Below are 6,000 nucleotides of genomic sequence, written 5' to 3' on the forward strand. Positions count from 1 at the left end.
AAGAACCACCATTACATGTTATGTAGACCACAAAGAAGTCTTTTCAATTTATAAAAAAATTATAATAATATGACTCCTTTCATGCGCCCTATAATCCGGTGCGCCTTATATATGAAAAAAGAGCGAAAATAGACCATTCATCGGCAGTGCGCCTTATAATCCAGTGAGCCTAATGTACGGAATAATTCTGGTTTTGCTTACCGACCTCGAAGCAAATTTTATTTGGTACATGGTGTAATGATAAGTGTGAGCAGTAGATGGCAGTCAAACATAAGAGATAGGTGTAGACTACAATATGACTCAAGTAAAAGTACATTTTGACCAAAGAACCACCATTACATGTTATGTAGACCACAAGGAAGTGTTTTCAATTTAGGAAAAAATTATAATAATATGACTCCTTTCATGCGCCCTATAATCCGGTGCGCCTTATATATGAAAGAAGAGCGAAAATAGACCATTCATCGTCAGTGCGCCTTATAATCCGGTGCGCCTAATGTACAGAATAGTTCTGGTTTTGCTTACCGACCTCGAAGCAAATTTTATTTGGTACATGGTGTACTGATGAGTGTGACCAGTAGATGGCAGTCAAACATAAGAGATAGGTGTAGACTGCAATATGACTCAAGTAAAAGTACATTTTGACCAAAGAACCACCATTACATGTTATGTAGACCACAAGGAAGTGTTTTCAATTTAGAAAAAAAATTATAATAATGTGACTCCTTAATGCGCCCTATAATCCGGTGCGCCTTATATATGAAAAAAGAGCGAAAATAGACCATTAATCGGCAGTGCGCCTTATAGTCCGGTGCGCCTAATGTACAGAATAGTTCTGGTTTTGCTAACTGACCTCGAAGCAATTTTATTTGGTACATGGTGTAATGATAAGTGTGACCAGTAGATGGCAGTCAAACATAAGAGATACGTGTAGACTGCAATATGACTCAAGTAGAAGTACATTTTGACCAAAGAACCACCATTACATGTTATGTAGACCACAAGGAAGTGTTTTCAATTTAGAAAAAAATTATAATATAATGACTCCTTTCATGCGCCTTATAATCCGGTGCGCCTTATATATGAAAAAAGAGCGAAAATAGACCATTCATCGGCAGTGCGCCTTATAATCCGGTGCACCTAATGTACAGAATAATTTTGGTTTTGCTTACCGACCTCGAAGCAATTTTATTTGGTACATGGTGTAATGATGAGTGTGACCAGTAGATGGCAGTCAAACATAAGAGATAGGTGTAGACTGCAATATGATGGCAATATGACTAAAAACAAGTACGTTTTGACCAAAGAACCACCATTACATGTTATGTAGACCACAAGGAAGCGTTTTCAATTTAGAAAAAAAATAATAATAATATGACTCCTTTAATGCGCCCTATAATCCGGTGCGCCTTATATATGAAAAAGAGCAACAATACTGTAGACCATTCAGCGGCAGTGCGCCTTGTAACCCGGTGCACCTAATGTACAGAATAGTTCTGGTTTTGCTAACTGACCTCGAAGCAATTTTATTTGGTACATGGTGTAATGATGAGTCTGACCAGTAGATGGCAGTCAAACATAAGAGATACGTGTAGACTACAATATGACTCAAGTAAAAGTACATTTTGACCAAAGAACCACCATTACATGTTATGTAGACCACAAGGAAGTGTTTTCAATTTACAAAAAAATAATAATAATATGACTCCTTTCATGCGCCCTATAATCCGGTGCGCCTTATATATGAAAAAAGAGCGAAAATAGACCATTAATCGTCAGTGCGCCTTATAATCCGGTGCGACTAATGTACGGAATAATTCTGGTTTTGCTTACCGACCTCGAAGCAAATTTTATTTGGTACATCGTGTAATGATAAGTGTGACCAGTAGATGGCGGTCAAACATAAGAGATATGTGTAGACTGCAATATGACTCAAGTAAAAGTACATTTTGACCAAAGAACCACCATTACATGTTATGTAGACCACAAGGAAGTGTTTTCAATTTAGAAAAAAAATTATAATAATATGACTCCTTTCATGCGCCCTATAATCCGGTGCGCCTTATATATGAAAAAAGAGCGAAAATAGACCATTCATCGGCAGTGCGCCTTATAATCCGGTGCACCTAATGTACGGAATAATTTTGGTTTTGCTTACCGACCTCGAAGCAATTTTATTTGGTACATGGTGTAATGGTGAGTGTGACCAGTAGATGGCAGTCAAACATAAGAGATAGGTGTAGACTGCAATATGACTCAAGTAAAAGTACATTTTGACCAAAGAACCACCATTACATGTTATGTAGACCACAAGGAAGCGTTTTCAATTTACAAAAAAATTATAATAATATGACTCCTTTCATGCGCCCTATAATCCGGTGCGCCTTATATATGGAAAAAACAGCGAAAATAGACCATTCATCGGCAGTGCGCCTTATAATCCGGTGCACCTAATGTACGGAATAATTTTGGTTTTGCTTACCGACCTCGAAGCAATTTTATTTGGTACATGGTGTAATGATGAGTGTGACCAATAGATGGCAGTCAAACATAAGAGATAGGTGTAGACTACAATATGATGGCAATATGACTAAAAACAAGTACATTTTGACCAAAGAACCACCATTACATGTTATGTAGACCACAAGGAAGTGTTTTCAATTTAGAAAAAAAAAAATAATAATATGACTCCTTTAATGACCCCTATAATCCGGTGCGCCTTATATATGAAAAAAAGAGCGAAAATAGACCATCGGCAGTGCGCCTTATAACCCGGTAAGCCCTATGGTCTGGAAAATACGGTAATATTTTTCATACAATATTTTTTATTTGTAAGTTTAAAAAAAAAAACATGTTTAAACGGTGCAGTCTCGAGCTTCTACTGTATCAGCTTTTAAATGGACCTGAGGTGCTTGTTTTTCACTAATGTTGCTCAATATCAATTTCCACATGTGAAGGTCTGCCCATGACGCCTTCATTGCGTGCTTGTTTGCTCTCCCAGGTGATTTTCACATTTTCTGCTTCATTTCAGCAAATCACACTCTGGAAAACCATTTAAAAAAATAACAGCCAGTGTTATTTTGACTTCATTGGAGGAGAAAAATATGATATTTTCTGCTCTATTAAACAGTTTCGATATGTGAGTCGTTTGCTGTGCTCGTACAGTATCTAAAAACACAAGCAATATTACTGCTTAGCATGCACTGATCAGCCCATTGTTAACAACAGTCAGTGTTTCCCATAAACTGCCAAGATACCTGTGGCGGTGGGGGCGTGGCTATGGGTGTGGTCACCATGACATCATCGAGTAATTTGCATAATTTACTACAATGATATGATTTTCTCTAAAAAGGCTCAAAAAATTTATACTTACTAATTAATAATAACAGTTTTGTTTTAAACGTCCATCCATCCATCCATTTTACAATATAATTACAGCACTTTATGTACATATTTATATACAGATTTGAACAATAAGTTATTCACTGAAATATATTTATTAATTGTGGTTCTTACAAAAAATATATCTTATAAAATATAAAAGCTAAAATGTCTCTTAAAGCTCTGCCCCCTTTAATTAGTGCATACTAAATCATTTAACTTTAGCCTACTACTACAACCATATTATTTACCAGCAACATAAAGTGAAGCAGAGGTGTCCTGCCACAGTCAGTAACAAATAAACAGAAAACAGTAGTGGTCAAATACAAATAAGGCAACAAGAGAAGTATCCTACACTTCTCTTTTGTAAAGTAAATCTGAACAGCCTATATGGGCATCTACATCAACTATATGATTTGCCTGAGAAGCTGGACAGGACCAAAAAAAAAATACAAAATTATTTATTATTATTATTTTTTTATTTGTGCCGGACATAATTCTTTCATGGCGGGCCGCCACAAATAAATGAATGTGTGGGAAACACTGACAGTACACAGGTAACATTTTAAAGCGCATACAGAGCTAGATACATGTATTGGATGCTGACCTCTTATTATACTCCAAAAGCAACTAATGCCATCCTCTGGACCATATGGTCATTTACCGACAAGTTTATTGTTGAACATTGCCAAAACAAAACCAATGTTGCGATCCAGAAAACACTTGAGACACAACCTCTCAGGGTCAAACACCGATGACATCTATTAGACAAGACAAGAAGCAAAGGAAATCAAACAGAGACAGGATTCAATTTAGCTCATGAGGAGAGCGCATATACCTGTACCCTTGTACAGTGTTGTCCCAGGCTCTGATGAGGGAGTTCCACGCCTCCTCTTTTATTTGGGCCTTTTCTGGTTACATAGCATTACATTACATTACGCAGCTGCTCCTAAGGGGAGGTGGTCATAAACGGCTCTTGCACTCGGTCATAAACAGTTCAAAGAAAAGGTGCCTGGAGCAAGTATATTGCAGAATAGAACCAATGTTGCAATCAAGAAAACACTTCAGACTCAACCAATGTTGTAACTGCTCTGCCTGCATTAACATCACTGATGAGTGTGCATTGTTAACAACAATACACATGTAACACACTTGACTTTCACACCAACATTTTAAAGCGCATACAGAGCTAGATAAATCTAATGGATTCTGACCACTTATTTTACTCCAAAAGCAACTAATGCCATCCTCTGAACTATGTGGTCATTTACCGACAAGTTTATTGTTGAACATTACCAAAACAAAACCAATGTTGCGATCCAGAAAACACTTGAGACACAACCTGTCAGGGTCAAACACTCATGACATCTATTAGACAAGACAAGAAGCAAAGGTAATCAAACAGAGACAGGATTCAATTTAGCTCATGAGGAGAGCGCGTAGACCTGTACCAGTGTCGTCCCAGGCTCTGACGAGGGAGTTCCACAACTCCTCTTTTATTTGGGCCTTTTCTGGTTACATAGCATTACATTACATTACGCAGCATCTCCTAAGGGGAGGTGGTCATAAACGGCTCTTGCACTCGGTCATAAACAGTTCAAAGAAAAGGTGCCTGGAGCGGTGTCAGGTCCTGCTTTGTAGCTCTCGGGTCAGGACAAGATCCTCCCGTGGCTGACAATTGTCCCCGTTTCGTCTGCGTGTTGTCATCTTATCTTCGTTGCGGTCGTTGAAGTCCTTGGCTGTTAGCGGGCTAAAACAAAGATAACATCTTCGGCTGAGGCCACCCCTCAGACAGGAAGTCTTTGTCCTTGCACAGATTAGAAAAGTCCAACTTGAGCACAATAGCCAAATAACTAAAGCAACGGACTTTAAGCATACTAAAGTTAGTGTGATAATATATTAGGGCTGCAACTAACGATTAATTTGATAATCGATTAATCTGTCGATTATTACTTCGATTAATCGATTAATAATCGGATAAAAGAGACAAACTACATTTCTATCCTGTCCAGTATTTTATTGAAAAAAAACAGCATACTGGCACCATACTTATTTTGATTATTGTTTCTCAGCTGTTTGTAAATGTTGCAGTTTATAAATAAAGGTTTAGTAAAAAAAAAAAAAAAAAAAAAAAAATATTTTAAAAAAATAAAAAAATTAATAAAAAAATAAATAAAAAAAACGAATCAATGACTAAATTAATCGGCAACTATTTTAATAATCGATTTAATCGATTAGTTGTTGCAGCCCTATAATATATACATGATTATTCTAACACATCCGCACCGTAACACAACATAAACAAAACAGAACAAATACCCAGAACCCCTTGCAGCACTAACTCTTCCGGGACGCTACAATATACAACCCCCCGCTACCCCCTACCCGCAAAACCCCGCCCCCCTCCTCCCCAACCCCGCCCACCTCAACCTCCTCATGCTCTCTCAGGGAGAGCATGTCCCAAATTCCAAGCTGCTGTTTTGAGGCATGTTAAAAAAAAAAAAAATTGTGACTTCAATAATAAATATGGCAGTGCCACGTTGGCATTTTTTTTTCTTCCATAACTTGAGTTGATGTATTTTTGGAAAACCTTGTTACATTGTTTAATGCAGTGTTTTT

General features: G+C 37.4%; 1 protein-coding gene across 2 annotated transcripts in view; it reads left to right on the forward strand.

The window, feature by feature from the left end:
* Positions 1 to 6,000, forward strand: part of LOC133665530 (A-kinase anchor protein 13-like) — a 62,818-nt gene that overhangs the window by 41,711 nt on the left and 15,107 nt on the right. The gene's annotated exons all lie outside the window — the stretch shown is intronic.

This window comes from Entelurus aequoreus, linkage group LG02 (assembly GCF_033978785.1).
Source record: "Entelurus aequoreus isolate RoL-2023_Sb linkage group LG02, RoL_Eaeq_v1.1, whole genome shotgun sequence".
Classification (NCBI taxonomy): domain Eukaryota; kingdom Metazoa; phylum Chordata; class Actinopteri; order Syngnathiformes; family Syngnathidae; genus Entelurus; species Entelurus aequoreus.